The sequence below is a fragment of the Protopterus annectens genome, chromosome 2.part2 (assembly GCF_019279795.1).
Source record: "Protopterus annectens isolate FY-2018-M chromosome 2.part2, PAN1.0, whole genome shotgun sequence".
NCBI lineage: Eukaryota > Metazoa > Chordata > Ceratodontiformes > Protopteridae > Protopterus > Protopterus annectens.
In genome coordinates this window covers 786,856,011-786,873,072 of record NC_056730.1, presented here as the reverse complement: position 1 = coordinate 786,873,072, position 17,062 = coordinate 786,856,011, and positions in this window count along the sequence as shown.

Here is a 17,062-nt window from a genome sequence, read left to right as displayed (position 1 = left end):
GCATAACAATATTGTCTTTCACAGGTTTTGTCTACTACTCCAACATAATACAAGTTAAGCAATTAACATATGCCTATTTTGTTGTCATTGTATCATTTGTGCCAGGAATTACAAAATGTCTGGGATACAAATGTTCCACATGTGCCACTTTTGAAATCATAAGCTACTCTAATATATGCAAAATGACAGCAGTTGCAATAAACTGATGTACAGTTCAACCATCAACACGTTCATGGGAGTACACATGCACAATGCATCACTAAACCATCCCCATACAAATATCATTGTTGAAAAGAAATATAAATAATCTAACAGAATACAATGTTACTATTCAAAACTGGTAAGTAATGGAATTTTATAATAACATTATAGCACATTACAGCGTATGTAACACAGTTTTACCCATGACTGGCTTTGTTTGATCATTTTTTTCTGGATTTGTTCTCATGACCAACACTACACAAGCCATGTGTCAAGCTTTCATTTCCCAAGACAGAAAGTACTGTCCCTTTATTGGATATCTTATAGACTCCAGACAGTAGATCTAGTCCTTGCCTTTCATGTTACTAGGGACACACTGGTCAAGAATCTCTTGTATGTCCAGAAGTCAAACAGACCGAAAAATGTCATAACCAAGGAACTAAATCATCACCAGTAGAAAAATGAAACCTAATAGAGAGATAGGTTTATTACACAGTGCCTTTAGAATAGGATTCCCTAGAGAACTGAACATTGTGATACATTGTCTTCCATTAAATGGGACCTGAATGACTGGATGGGAATTAAAAAATTTACTCCAGGCTTGAATCACCTAGCCCTCATTTAGAAAGGAAGTATAGCATAAGGGTGGTTTTAGCAATGCTTAAATGTTGCAAGACTCAGTTGCCTTTAATTTCTTATGATGAGTCACATTCTAAGATGATATATTACTTGAATAACCTAATTTGGCAATTACTCACACGTAGAGCCAAAGCACTTCTCATTACAGGGCTATAAAATGTCACTGAAAATTTTGTTTGTATTGCTGGGAATATTTTCTAACATGTCACTTTATGGCACATAGTGAATGACTTTGAAGAATTCACACAAACTCCTTAGATTTTCATATCATTATTAAGGTTTCTTCATGCTTCTCTATTATTTATTGTAAAATATATAAACAACATATCAAAAAGTATTTTACTATATAATCAAATGATGTAATAAAGTCATAATTATGTTTTTTGAGGTTTTGTATTAGCAAGAAACTACATTAATTGTCCATTTTCCTCTACATAGCCTGGCTTTGCTGCTGTTGTAATACCTATACTTTATACAATTACGTAGTATAATGATTATGTTTTTACTATTTTATCTCTATTTATCCTCTTTTGGTTTTAACTTGTTATCTGTTGTCTACACCTCCATCATTCCCTTCTCCTGCATCCTCTCTAGCTCTTTACCAGATACATTTGTGAAGTTTCCCGATTATCTTACTGCCATACAAATCTTTGATAGCCTCCGTCTTACTCCCTTTGTGATCTTATCTGTGCTACTAGACTTGCCCATATAAACTCCTACTAGTTCCCCAAACTGAGTACTTCATTCAGTATGCTGACTATAACATATTTTCCCTAGCCCATGAGTCAGTTTTTTTTAACTTAATGGTATAGGGGCTTTTATTCTCCATATTTTTTTTATAGTTTTTCTTGGCTCTTCTCCATAGATCTCTCACCTGTGGAGAGCTCTGTAATGCAAGCAGAACACCAGATACTCTCTTCCATAGTGCAAACATTCCTCTTGTCTTTATTTGGTGTTATATGTTTCTTGTGCGGTAATACTATTCATATGGAATGTTTACACTAAATCAACAACTATGTATGGAATAAAGTTCTTCAATGAAACTAAAAAAAAAAATGGACAAATTAAATCCTGGCTCAGCACTAATCTAGTGTGAGACCCAACCATAACAACATTTAGAGTGGTGCTTAATAATCGTTATACACCCTCTACACACTGCTAACATTGAGTCTGCACTAAAGCAGACAGCCATGATTAGTAAATAGCAGCAGTAGGATGTGACACAACTTCAACTCCCATTTCTGCCTGCTAAAGTGCACACACATTTTGAATTAAACTGTTTCCCTTAAACAGAGAACTCATAAGAGAGTCGACCACTACCCACTGCTTTACCAGCTTTCAAAGCTTGCTTTTCATTAACTACTAGTACATGGAGCAGATAAATTTCCATGCACTACAAAGAATTATGATCAGATTTCCAGTCTCAACAAAATCCTAAGTGTTCCTGGCATGGATGCCAAGACTGAATCTCTTGGCATCCATGTCTCAGACGCATAAAAAAAAAATATATATATATATATATATACGTTACAAATGCTGACCCAATTATAATCCTCTGTGTTATATACTTCAGATGTACTCCAGTTTTCTTCATATTTTCAGAGTAATTTGCATAGCTATTATCAAAAATAATGGGGATACCCAAGAGCCATACTATTGCAGTCAGAAAATTTGTGATGTAGAAGCTCAGAATATCAGAGCTCATGACTAAAGCCAGTCACTTAACAAAATAGTACAAGCTGTGTATTCTGCTATCTTTCTTACATCGCTGCCTGAACATTTAGTGCTAATGATGCAGTAATTAAAAGTCTCTTTCTGTTTACGTTTACAAAGTAGCATGTCAAATGAGGAGAATATTCAGTGCCCATGCTACAGGAGTTTTGCTCTAATATTTTTTTACTGGTTGTCAGCATGTAATTATAGATGGCTCCCTTGCTAAGTTGTGTAAGGAAATATTGATCTGATTGCATTATCAAAGGTAAAAGGTTACATGTTGTAAGTTTGCAATGTTTATATCAGGGTGACAAAAAACGCATAAATTAATACTGCCATTTTCCATTAATTGTGAGATTGAATTGGAATATTTATGTTCTGCTTGCTTAAAGGTTTTACCTCTTGTAAACTTTTTGTTTTTAATCATGTATGTATCAGCTTTCTGTTGCTGGATCTATCATTCCTCTGATTGCACTGATCTAGGTTTGCATTAATGGTTTTGGCTTTGGTAGATTGCCATGTTTCTTTACTTCCTTCAGCTTGAATGTACAGTAATTTGATGGCGCTTTTTTGCCTCCACCAATTTCCCACTTGTGAATAATATTTCTATTGAAAAAAAAAATTAATCCTGTGAAAATGATGCAACAGAGCTAGGCAAGTTGATATCCTCAGCAGTCTCTAGAATGACAATCAGAACCCAATGCTGAAGACCAAAGAAAAATAGTCTTCAGAAGTAAAAAAAAAAAAAAGACTATTGCCATTTTGCTCTTGGCACTGCTTCATCACTTCCTTTGGCACCTGGGATAGTCACCCACCTTTGTCCCACCCAGTTTACAGTACTGTGATGCAAGCCAATTTGGTTGCTTAGTTAAAGGAAGACTCCACCCTAAAACTAAAAAAATCTGTTTTTTTTCACTCTTTTTATTTCTGACCTATTGTAACACCTCAACAATCAGTCAAAGTGCTTCATTTGTAATTTTAGTCTGTTTTCCACAACATGGCTACTGATGGGGCCTGATGTATCAATGTGATTTTGTTCTGCCTCAACCTTTTCTCTTTCCCATAATGCTTTATATGACTCATGCCAGACATTAGGAAGTAACTTTTAATTCCCATTCCATTGACTTATAATGGGATTTGTGAGGGGCACTGTTATTTTCTTTACCTTCTGTAAAAGGGCTACTTCTTTTCTGTCTCTAACCATCCTCATTTATGTTTGGCACAGACCTTGTTTTACACTATACTTAGAAGTTATCCAGCTACAGCTAGAAACGTAACTAAATTGCAGGCCTTTGTTCAGTGTTTTCTTTTGTGGTTCAGGAGGAATTGTGAGTCCCCTCCCCCTATACTACTGCAGAGGTGTTAAAACTGTCATTGCACTGAGAGACCTTTGCAGAATCAATTCCTCTTAGGCTACAAAAGAAAACCCTGAACAAAGGCTTGCAATTTAGTTACTTTTCTGGCTGTAGCTGGATAACTTGTAAGTATAGTGTAAAACGAGGTCTGAGTCTAACACAAAATGAGGGTGATTATAGACAGAAAAAAAGCAGTCCTTTTATAGAAGGTAAAGAAATTAACAATGACTCACATAAATCCCATTGTATGCCAATGGCGTAGGAATTCAAATTTACTTCCTTATGTCTGGCATGAGTCATACAAAGCATTATGGGAAAGAGAAAGGGTTGAGGAAGAACAAGATCACATTGATACATCAAGCTCCATTGGCAGCCATGTTGTGGAAAACCAGCTAAAATTACAAATAAAACACTTAAAGTGATTTTGAGGTGTTAAAATAGGTCAGGAAACAAAGATGGAGTGAAAAAAAACAGATTTTTTTTTTTTAGCCTAGGGTGGAGTTTTCCTTTAAGAACAGTTGTCTTATTAGCTCAGAGGCCTACCTATCATAACTCCCGAAGAACCTGCAATGCTTACATGGAGACACTGTAAGCGCATGACCACTGTATATTTCAATGGGCACTGATCTCTTCTGCACCTCTAGAGGGTATCAGTTTATCCTAAGTACAACTGCTACATTATCAGTTATAATTGACTAAGAAACAGGATGATGTTAATGGAGTGCAGAATTCTGTATGTGTCTTAGCTGCTATCAGTGCATGATGTATGACCATAATGCACAGAAAGCAAAATTATCAGACTGATACCAGACTGATGACTTTTTTAAAATGTTGTTAGTCAATGTATTGTGCTCTTCATACAGAGATAATCCTCTAGACTGTGTATGTCTTACTAAGAGCAATAAAACAAGAAGCAGGCAACAGTGGTCAAGTAGCCTGTCTCCACACTCAGATATGGTAAATAAGGCAAGACAAGCAACAGTATAGTACACTTTCCTTGGCTACACAGATTTCTGTAACCAAACAGTAAAATGTTAACAGAAGAAATCCAGGCCTTACTTCAGTAAGTGATTATTCTAGACAATCTCTAATGGTTTAACAGTTTATAAATATTAAGTGTATCAGAATTAAGCCACTCACAACTTTAATTTCTGTGTTCTGTTATCCCATTAAATACATATAAAATTATACTTGTAGTACAATGTTACACTACATACAAAGATGAAATGGCATGTGCACGTTACTTTGGCATCCACAAGAAATTTTTCCCCTTTGACAATTTTCTGAGTACATGAGATAAGTGACTGAGGAGTTGTCGGCAATCAATCACTTTTTTCTTTATAATAAGAATAGAAAAGCAGAATGAAAATGAATGTCCATTATACCCATTTACTAAACTGATTTAATTTTTGTTTGTGTCTTTCGGCTTTTCCCAGTTAGGGGTCACCACAGCAGAACTCTGGTCCGCAAATGATTGGTAGTTGATTTTTACATACCGGCTTGCCAGGCCTGACGCACAACCTTCAACAAAGGTACGCCCATTCATACATGTCTCCAGAGATGCTCTAGCTGGGAATCGGACTGGATAGCGTCGTACTGTGAGGCGACAACACTACCGCAGCACCACCACCGCGGGTGTACTAAACTGATTTAATAAAGCCCTCAAATATATATCTCGGAAATGAATATTGTACTTTCCATTGCACTTCTAGTGTTTCCCTTTTCCTGTTTTTTCTTGCATATCTGTTTTTTCCATATACCTGCCTATCTGTCAGCAATGTAGCCTGTGCTCTAACTGCCCGCTGGTGTCCCATCACTATGGAAAGGGCTAATCATGGTGTAGTCACCATCCTGTTAACTAGGAGAGCTTCCAGTGCCTTCCTTGTGGGTGTTCACATTCTATAAATGCTTCATAAAGGATACCACATGAATGTAGCATGACATGTCCCTGGCTCCTTCGCTCCATGTCATAAACAGTAAATGCTAGCAATACAGCAGGCTGGATTGCTTCCCTCCCCACAAGATGGTAAAGTGTCAGTTTCTCATTTCCACACTTCGTCTTTAAGTTCTACAATAACTTGGCCTGCTAATCAAGTCCAGTCACCTGGGCCACAGTCAGGGCTTTACCCTCTATGCCACAAAGACGAATCCCTCAAAGGCAACCTCAAAAGCAATGCACAGTTGTGTGCAGAGCTCATTGTAAATGGAGGCACCTATACTGAGACAGAAGATATAACAAACCTATTGGCTGATAAATGCACCTCCAACATTACCCCTCTCCCCCTCAACATTCCCACAGGAAATACCATCAAATATAGCTCCCCTTACTATCACTAGGGAACAAGTCCTTAATGCTCTCTCAAAGAACACTGTATCAATTGGCCCAGACAGTATACCAGGATGTCTTCTAAATAGCATGAAGCATGACCTATCAGGGCTTCTGGACTTGTTATTTAACTGTAGCTTCCAAACAAGCTTTGTGCCTTGTGAATGGAGAGCAGCAACAGTCATTCCTCTGCACAAAGATGGGCCATCTATAGACCCTGGAAGCTACAGCCCCATAAGTCTCGCTAGTCCTATGTGTAAAGCCATGGAAAGAATTATCATGGAAATGAGCAGTAGTGATATAGTAAACCTCCAGACACTGGACCCTACCCAAATTGGTTTTGTCAAAGGCAGATCATGCCTACTCAACCTGGTGGACTTCTTTGAGAAGGTCACCAAAGCAATGGATAAGGGAAAAATGGTTCCCACTACCTACCTTGACCTGGCCAAGGCATGTGACACAATACCCCACTTAGACATTGTTGACAAACTCAAAAGGTTAGGTACAAACGTGTATGTCACCCAGTGGATAGCCAACTGGCTCACAGACCGGACCCAGGAAGTAAGAACTGGGGAGTCCTCCTCTACAAAGAGTCCAGTCGCAAATGGAACCCCTCAACTATCAGTCTTTGGACCACTCCTTTTTGGCATTTACTTCTCTGAAGTCAAGGCCAATGTCAGTGGTCTCTAGCTAACTAAATTTGCAGATGATTGCAAATTAGGAGCTGTCATTGAATCTCACACTGACACAAATGTTCTCCAGGAGGGGCTGACACAGACAAACAACTGGTGTCAAGAGACATGGACTAAAACTAAATGCCAAGAAATTCATAATAGTATCTTTTGGGAAGTCATCCACCCTTAGTAGCTATCATATTGACAGCACATCCCTTAGAGTTGACCCAGAAATCAGGGATTTAGGGACACACATAGATAGTAATCTAGTCTTTGACCATCACATGTCTACAGTAGTGAGGAAATCATTCTATGTTGTGCAACTTATAAAGGTATGGCATCTAAGTCCAAGGAAGTCATGGTTCCACTGTATTTGACATTTATCAGACCTATCATTGAGTAGAATGCTCCCTTTGGCATGTACCTATCCAGGCATATCCTACAATTGGAACGTCCACAGAGTTTCCTCACTAAAACAGTACAGGGCTTAAATAAAATGTCCTATCCAGACTGCCTCAAGGCTCTATCCCTGTATTCTGTCTCTTACAGATTTTTGAGGGGACTCCGGGGGAGATCTATGCCCAACATGCAGGGCATTGTCAGACCCCACTCTGATAGACCTCCTGCATATCCTCAAAACAAACACCACCAGAATTACCAGTTCTAAAGACTTAAACCTTGCCTGTGATATAAATAGCACTTGCTCGAGAGTCAAGTATGTATCTTAGAGACTACTCAATCTCTGTAACTGGCTCCCCATCCATGGGAATCAGAGTTCCTCCCTAACCCAGTTCAAGTGCAACTTAGACAAACTGGATGGGGAACAGAAATTCATCCCTGGTTTGGCACCTATGTCTCCAATGGACACAGGTGACCTGTAAATGGTTCATCTCCCAGGTCCTAGCTTGTTAATGTTTTATCTCCCAAGCCCCTGCTTACACTTATCAAGGGTATCATAACTTGTCAGAGATTTGGGATGCATGGATAGATTTAAAAAGACACCAGCCTAGTAAACACCTATGAACCTGTGAACCTATGAATCTATGAACCTTTATGCTATTTATTTATTGTTTAATATGCATTCACCAGGTAAACAGACTGGAATGTTGACCCTTTTCAGCCATGACTTGAGCTCAAAGAGCTGAAAATACATAGCCTTTCAATCAACAATATTATATACAAAATGAGTACATAGAAAAATTCAGAATGTTGTGGAAAAGATTGAATGCAGATAGGGTAAGATTAAAATATCCACTCAGAATACATTGAGAAAAAAATATATACAAAACGCAAGATAAGAAATGCATAAAATATACTGCAATCATACGTATAATATACAAACGCCTATATGCATGTGAAATATTTATATATATAAGATACCACATTAAAAAGCTCAGAAAAGTTAATTAAATGTATTCTGTTATTAATGTCATGGTAAGGTAAGTTACCTAATCATTGCCATGGCAGCAGCTGCAAGTAAATGCAATAAAGACATGCTCTTTAAGTGCATCTTTAAGGCTTTTAATGGTTTCTAGATTTTTGATGTCTATAGGCAGGTGGTTCCAAACAGCAGGGCCCAGTTTAGAGAAATCTCCCTCACTTCTAGCAATTTTAAATGGAGGGCATACTAACGTGAAAATGTTGCCCTGTGCAGTTCTGAGTAAATACGGGTTGTCAGGTAAAGGCAGTTTCACTCTTAAAGTGGGGCAGTGACCCTGTTTTAGCACCTAGCAATTTAGAGTACATAGAAAGAACGGGGTCCTGTGAGGCATTAAAGGCCATTTGAAAATGTTAGCAAATTGCAGTGGTGTAGCTGGGGGTCTACTAACAGAAGACATTTGTAGATTTGTGAGCAATGTGGGATGAATGCATAATAAGAAAAGGAAGGCCATATTCAAGTTTAGGTATTAAAATATTTTTAGAAATGGGCCTATGAGCACTAGGTGAAAGGAGGTGACCAATCTTGTAACACAATTTTAGTTGTGTATTTTAGTTGTAAAATCTGTGTGTGTGTGGTAAAGGAAAGGGTAGGGTTAAGTATTAGGTCTAGGTGCCTCTGTTCAGTGACATTAGATATTATATTCCCATTAAGATCTATTAAGGGAATAGAAAGAATAGTTGGTCATTTCTTGGCTGAGACAAAGACCATGACATTTGTTTTCTTAGGGTTAATTAGTAGGTTAATTAGTGGACCAGCTGTGTAACTGAAACAAATTGCTCTGTAAAATGGTTTGCAGGTCAGAGTGACCAGTACTTGATTGCAGGAGGAGCATATCATCTGCATACACTATTAATTTAATATTTGGTAATTCTAAGGGGGGAACATCAACAAAGTGAGAGAAGAGAAGAGAAGAGAGACTCTTTAAGAACACCTATGTTAAGTTTACCTGCACAAGTGGATGAGACAATGCTATGGACTTAGAAATTTCTGTATTTTAGACAGATGCAAAAAACAACTAGTGTTATTGCCAGAGCTAATTTGCTATGAAGATGATCAGCTTCCCTTCTCCAGTTTTAATATTTTCTGCCAGGTCATTTTGTTGTTTTAAATATTATTTATTGATTTTTTTTAACATTTTCTTGGTTAACTCCATGTAAGAAATGAAAATAAATAATACAGGAAAATGTCATAGCAAATATAAAAGGGTAAACAATTTGCATAATGAAGAATATTGTATAATTTTAAAGTAACAATAATGGCTCATAAAGTAATATGAGTACCGTTCTACTAAATTACTTTCCCAGTGACTTGTTTTGTCTGCAAAACTGAATGGAAATACACCAAGATTCATTTTAAAACATGGTTCTTATTTCTTTCAATAAATAATTTAATCTGTTTTTGAAGAATCCCTGCAATGTCAAATTGCACTTCTGCAAAGGATACATATAAAATAAAAAGAATATAGAGTGACATGTTCTAAATATGTTTCAGAAGATACACACAGTTTGTATTGTTCTTAGGGTTTTAATGAGATGCAGTTGGTTTGGATGTGAAGTCCACATAGGTTATACATGGCAGTTGATTCTGTTCTCCACTGGCAGTTGCAGAATATAATACAGGAGCAACAATGATCTCTTACTGTAAGCATTTGTCTTCACCAAGAAATCCATAATTGATCTTAATATGTTTATCATGCATTTATACTAGCATATATTCTCACTCTGCTTGCATAGATTTGGCAGATATTCTACAAATGTTTCAAGTTAATCATGTTAAGGCTCTTAAGAATAGCACAAGTGAAATTTTTCTTTTTAATACTACATAACACAAAGCAATTGCATTTGAGTTTTACTTTATGTAGAAAAAAGTAAGCATTTTTTGGTTAACAGTTTCAGGCTGTTCGTAGCAGTATACAACCGTGAAAAGACCGCGTGACTCCCATGAGTCTAAGGAATCAGGTCAGTTTCTGGAAATGCATTTGCTTGTACCACAGAATAATGAGTAGCTGTTCTTTTTCATCTTCACAAAACTTAACTAATCATGAACACATAGATTTTCTGTTAAGCAGTGTATCCCTTAATCTAGAGCTGCTTTAGCTGTGAAAGTAAAGGCAAATGCAGGTGCTGGATCAGAAAGTATAATGGCATACCTTGATGAATAGCACATGAAAAATATTTTCTCAAAGAACAAAAAGGATTGCCTTTTTAAACACATGAGTATCTTCTTCTTCTATCGGCTTTTCCCGGTTAGGGGTCACCACAGCCGATCACCCGTCCGTTCATCAGTATAACGTAGTGCTATTTCACACAATTATTTTAAAAATATGGTCATGCTTTTTTCACTAAAAGTCTTTCCCATACTTTGTTTTCTTACAGAGTTTTACCCGTAATTATTTTATATTTTAGGTATATGCCTGTGATATAGACAAATGCACAGTTTTCAGAGATATGTCATTATACATTAATTCTGTAAGGAACCTGGATGAGGCACTCTGAAAATTAATCAAAATGACTTCTGTAACAGGAAATCTCTACACTGAAAATGCCAGTATTCAATATTTACACCATTACTGTGCTATGGCGGTAGCGTTGTTACTTCACAGCAAGAGGTTCTCCCATTCAATTCTCGGCTTGGCTTAGGAGTGCCTTCTGTGTGGAGTCTGCATGTCCTTCCCGCAGTTGGGTAGCGTTCGAAAGACATGTGTGTGTAAATGGGCATGCCTTTGTTGAAGGTTGGGCATCGAGCTGGCATCTCAGCTTTACGTAAAAATCTACTGCCAATCATTAGTGGACCGAAGTTCTGCTGTGGCGACCTCTTATCGGGAAAAGCCAAAAGACAAACAACAACTGTACTCTTTGTTGTGCATTGCAGATTAAAGTGAAATATGTTTAGACTGCAAAATAACTAAGGGAAATAGAAGTGGTGGAAACAACAGTAAAGTGCATGAATATTTTGGTAGCTGTAGAAGGATTGCATAAGCAGTGTTAACATATTTTCATTAAATCATTGTTTCATAGGTAAGTACTTGGCAATCTCCCCTTTGAAGTAGTTCTGTGTAGATTGGGCTACAGAGGGGATCAGTGAATTTACCCTTTTCCCCACTGTAGTGTGGTCTTTGAGTTGGTATATATAACCTGCAGGGAGTGTTGGTGGAATAGCTCCCCACGTGGGGGGGGGGGGTGCAAGTGGGTATTCCTCCCTGCAAAAATGTAGATTTTTTTATTTCAAGTTTTTGGAGACTTCATCATATGGTCCTGACCATATGAATTTCGAGTTTCCAAAAAATTGGTGAAGTCATATAAACTTGTTTAGACAAGTACACACCAAAAGGTGCATTATATTCAATAAACTGTGTGATAGGATTTAAGAAAATGGGTATTAGGGTCATAGATAAGTACTAGGCTAACAGCCCTTGTGAGCTATTTTAAGCCTAGCCAATTAACCTTTGTGAGGCTTGAACCTGCGCTTTGTGCTTGCAAGGCAAACACTTTAACCATTAGGCCAACCTCTCAACCGTATGGGAATTACGAATTATTTAGATATAATGATGATGCTTTTAGAAATTAGATGCGCCACACAGAAGGGTCTTCAAACTATTATGGATACATAATAGTCAAACAATAAGGCATTATCAACTAGAGTGCCTAGATCTCTAATGACAGTGTTTGATTGGAAGGATGTATCATCTATATGGATTACAAAAATGTCCTGCTAACCAAACTGGACTACGATACAATTTTTTTTTATTCTTATATTTTTTTATATATAATTTGAGACCATTGCCCTTGCATCAATTTTAACATGGTCTAAACCATGTTGGAGTAAATCTGAGTCTGTAGAAGACTGAATTACAGAACCATATCTGTAGTTTTCCACCAACAATAAATCAACAGAAATGACCTGAAATCTAAGACCTAGCACCATGTTTAATCATAGCCTCACCTCAGGCTTTGTGATCACAGAATGGCGCACAGCGATGGTTATCCCACTCCACAAAGGGGGAGCAACCACGGACCCTGGGAACTACTGCCCCATTAGCTTAATGAGCCTGGTCTGCAAGGCCATGGAATGTGTCATCATGGAACTTATAAACAAAGACACTGGTAATCTCCAAACTCTGGACTTCACCCAGTTCGGGTTTGTAAAAGTCAGATCATGTCTCTTAAACCTGAATGATGTCTTTGAAGCAGTCACCAAAGCTGTAGACAAGAATAAGGTGGTTCACATAGCCTATCTAGATCTCGCCAAGGCTTTTGACACCATCCCCCATTCTGGAAATATAGATAAACTCAGTAAACTAGGTATAAATCCCTATGTCACAAGATGGGTTGCCAACTGGTTCACTGACAGAACCCACACTGTGAAAGTAGCAGACTCCAAATCCTACTTCTGACCAGTGACAAGTGGAGTACCACAGGGTTCAGTCCTGGGTCCTCTCCTGTTTGGTATCTACTTTTCTGACGTACAGGCTAACACAGAAGGTCTTTAGCTAACAAAGTTTGCAGATGACTGCAAACTAAAAGCCATAATCAAAACTCCTAATGATGTGGACATCTACAAAAGGGCCTTACTGAGACAGATGCCTTGTGTTAAAGCCATGGCCTCAAGCTCAATGCCACATAATGCATTGTCATCCCCTTTGGTAAAAATTCTACATCCATGAGCTACCACTTAGGTGGCAGTCTACTTAACACTGAAAGTGTGATAAGAGACCTTGGGACACAGGTGGACAGTAGTTTCTCCTTTGATAATCACATCACCACAGTAGTCAGGAAATCCTTCTATGTGGCACACCTCATCACAAAAGGTTTCTCATCCAGGAAAAAAGAGGTCATTATTCCCCTCTACTTGCCACTCATTAGACCTATTATAGAGTACAACACCCCTTTTGGTATGTACCTCACAAGACATCTACAACAACTGAAAAGGCCGCAGAAATACCTCACAAAGAGGATTACTGGCCTCAAACAGATACCCTACGCAGACCGTCTCAAAAAACTCCAACTTTACTCCATCGCATATCGCCTACTCAGAGGCGATATCTGCCTAACATACAAGGCTATGTCAAACCCAGAGCTGTTGGACATGCTCCACTTAAAGAAATCGCAATCCCTCTGAGCTACATGCTCTAGGGACCTAAACTTTGTCACCACAATAAACAGAACATGCTGGAGGGATAGATTCCTGTCCCAGAGATTTCCTATACTCTGGAACAAACTGCCTAGCTATATCAAACAAAGCTCCTCATTAGCACTCTTGAATAAAAATCTTGATGATCGAATGGCAAATAGGAAATGCACCCCAGGGATCACCTCTGCGGCTCTGCTTGACAGGGGCACAGGAAAATAATTTTTTTGGGTGGTGAAAGCCAGGGTACCTTTTTGGCTAGGCTTATATAGGCCCTAGGGCCAATAGCCTAGTACCTACCTGTGAACCTATGAACCTAATAAGAGTGGACCCAAAACTTAGCCCTGTAGTAAATCACTGGTAATGTATCTGCTTTCAAACTGGCATTAGTGACTCTAACTATATGGGTTCTATCAAATAATTAGTTAGTTATCCACTGCACACATAAGGATTTATTTTCAAATTTAGAAGTCTGTGAATAATGCCTGCATAAGGAATAGTGTAAAAGGCCTCACCCAGGTCTAGATATGCTGTATGCTAATCACTCCTTTGGCTACTTTTTCAAAGAAATTGATGAGGTTAAATATGCAGGACCATCCTTTTGCAAAGTTGATTTGATAAGGTTCCAGGGATGGAGATGTTTCATCGCCCAGATTAATGTAGTCTGGGACAATTTGTTTTCAAGTTTTACATATGACTCATGAAAGCAATGGGTCTATAGTTACCATTGTCAGTTGTTGGGCCACCCTTGAGTAGTGGCATTACAGTGATTGTTTTCCAGGGTCAGACATGTATCCAGTGGACAACCTTAATTTAAAAAGGTTAGAAGAGGTTCAAATAGGTTACATTTGACACTGTTAATCAGGCAACTGGATAAATGACCAGGGGCCATGGATGAGATGTTCTTAGCTTTTGAGAGGGTAAGAGAACTTAGTCCATAGTAATTAAAAGGAGTGGCTGGGACTGTCAGATATATGTGGTACTTACAACTGTGAATGGTGGAGTAAAATCTGAACTGAATTTGTTAACTAGGATATTAGCTGTTTCCTTTGGGTCAGAGAATGCAGTATTACTGAAGAGTAGCTCTGAACATTGTTGTGTCATTTTTTTCTGTCTGTGGAAGGGGGATTGTCCCCCTATGGAAGAAAAATGTACAAGGATTATTATGCTCATTTGTGATTGTTTGTAACACAAGAAAATAACACTGGATCTGATATGCTTGACCGTGATATGATCTTGGGTGATGCTAGCCCTGCAAACAATGAGCCAGATTCACGAAGGCTTGCATGGAGTCTAAGAGTAGAGTAAGACTCCAGACAGCCAATATGTCTGCCGAGCGATCCAGGAACAGCCGGCAGGGGCATGCATGAGAGCTCCTAAAATGACTCTTGCATGGACAGTGTTAGGTTATGCAAAGTACCTCATTTGCTGCTGAAAGCTATGCAAATGAGGTAAATTGGGATCCAGGAAACACTAGCCTGTCCGAGTAAGAGTAGTGTTATTTGCAGAAATGTACTCCGTTGGTAACTGAGTACCGTTCTGCAAATAGCAAAACGGCGCTATGACAGCTCCAAATAAAGGATGCATCCAGTTGAGGAAGCATGCCAATGGCCAAATATAAGGCCATTGGCATTTTTATGTGTTGCAAAATAATAAAAAATATTTTTTTCCCCCGATCTCCGATGTTTAAGCATAGCGCAGTGCCGAGCAAACGTGCGGCGCTCTAAAAACCAGAAAAAAATAAAATAAAATCCAAAAATAGGCATTTTATTAAAAATATCCATCTGCCATGCAGGTGAATGGCAGGCTGAAGACAACATGGCTACTGAGTAGTGGTTGCTAAGGGGGGAAGCTCAGTCTGAGAGATGTAACTAAGCATTAGTAGGCAATCCTATGCAAATGAGTATAAGGATAGTGAATCCCAATTTTCCCTGCCATGTGAATCATATCCTTAGAGTGTAAGAGTAGGATTAGGGGAGTAACAGAGTAGAAGATAGGTGACATCATGAGGGGGTATGTATCAAAGACTGTAAGTTTATTGGAGCAGAGTGGCATGTGTTTGCTGTGAGTTACTCAGGACTGAAAGACGCGTGTCTACAATTGTCTGAACTGAAACCCAGAAACCGAAGGTGTACGCCGTGGCTATCAGTAAAGTTTCTTGCAAAGATGCTTACACTGTGTGCATGCGTGTGCGCACCTGTAAACTCGTCTAAGCCTGTGTGCGCATCTGTGCACCTGTCTAAGCCAGTGTAAGCCTGTGTAAGGCTGTGTGCGCTCATGTGCGTGTGTTTGCACTTGTGTGCGTGGCACTGCCCCCTGTGGAAACAGAAAGGGAAATGGAAGGAAAAGTAGTAGTAGGAAGTTAACCAAGGAGAACTAGCAGAGCTGCCAGGTGAAAGTAATCAGAATCAGCCAATTACACAGGCAGTACACTAGCCCAGCCCAGCACTTAAAACTCTGCAAACAACATTCCCCCATGTTTTACTCAGAAACACTGCAACACTGCAGTATACAAAGAGAAGTGAAAACTTAAAAAGCTTAACTGAGACAAAAAATGTTAGGGGCTGCCATTGCTATTATAAGGCAACATGTGCAAGATGCTGAGGGTGGTGCCATTGCGAATGCACAGTGAGGAGATGGAGAGGAGTGTACAGACCCAGGGTAACTTACCAGGAGCTACATGAACTGGAGATAGTGGAGTGCTATAGAGTGGACAGAGACCTCCTGCAGCAAATTGTTGAGATATGCAGGCCACGCCTCACACACAGAACCAACAAAGGGGAACCCATCCCAGTGGAAACCAAGGTATGTGTTGGCCTAAGAATACTAGCAACAGGTACTTTCCAGAGACCAACTGGTGATATGATAGGGATTTCACAAGCATCAGCATCCAGGGTACTGCACCAGTTCCTGAATGCCATGTCAGCACATGTCGGTGATCATGTATATTTCCCCAATTCCTGTGAGTTATTGGCCAGCAATATGTGTCTCTTCCAGCAAATAGCAGAATATCCTCAGGTAGTGGGTGCAATTGACTGCATGCACATACACATCAAAGCACCAGCCAGTGAGCGGGGTAGAGCCTACATCAACCGCAAGGGCTTCCACTCCATCAACTGCCAGGTTGTGTGTGATGCCCAGGGCATAATACTGAATGTGTGCAATGGCTGCCCTGGAAGCTACCACGATTCCCATATCTGGCATCTGATGCAGCTGTACCAGACATTTGCCAATGGGGACATCCCTGACGGTCACCTAGTGGGGGATGATGGATAAGCACTGGAGCCATGGCTGATGACACCTATCAGAAATGCACACACACCTGAACAAGAACTCCATAATGAGGAAATACGCACAAACACGAAATGTAATCGAGCGTGTGTTTGGGATGCTCAAGTCACGGTTCCAGTGCCTGGACACATCTGGTGGAGCCTTGCAGTACTCACCAACTACATGTACCCAAATTGTCATGGTATGTGCCATGCTACACAATATGATCCTCCGAAAACAGCTGCAGCAAGAACAGCATGGGGCAGGGCCAAACAGCCCCCCACCATTGCCAAGGCCTGCACAGGCACAGCGTGAC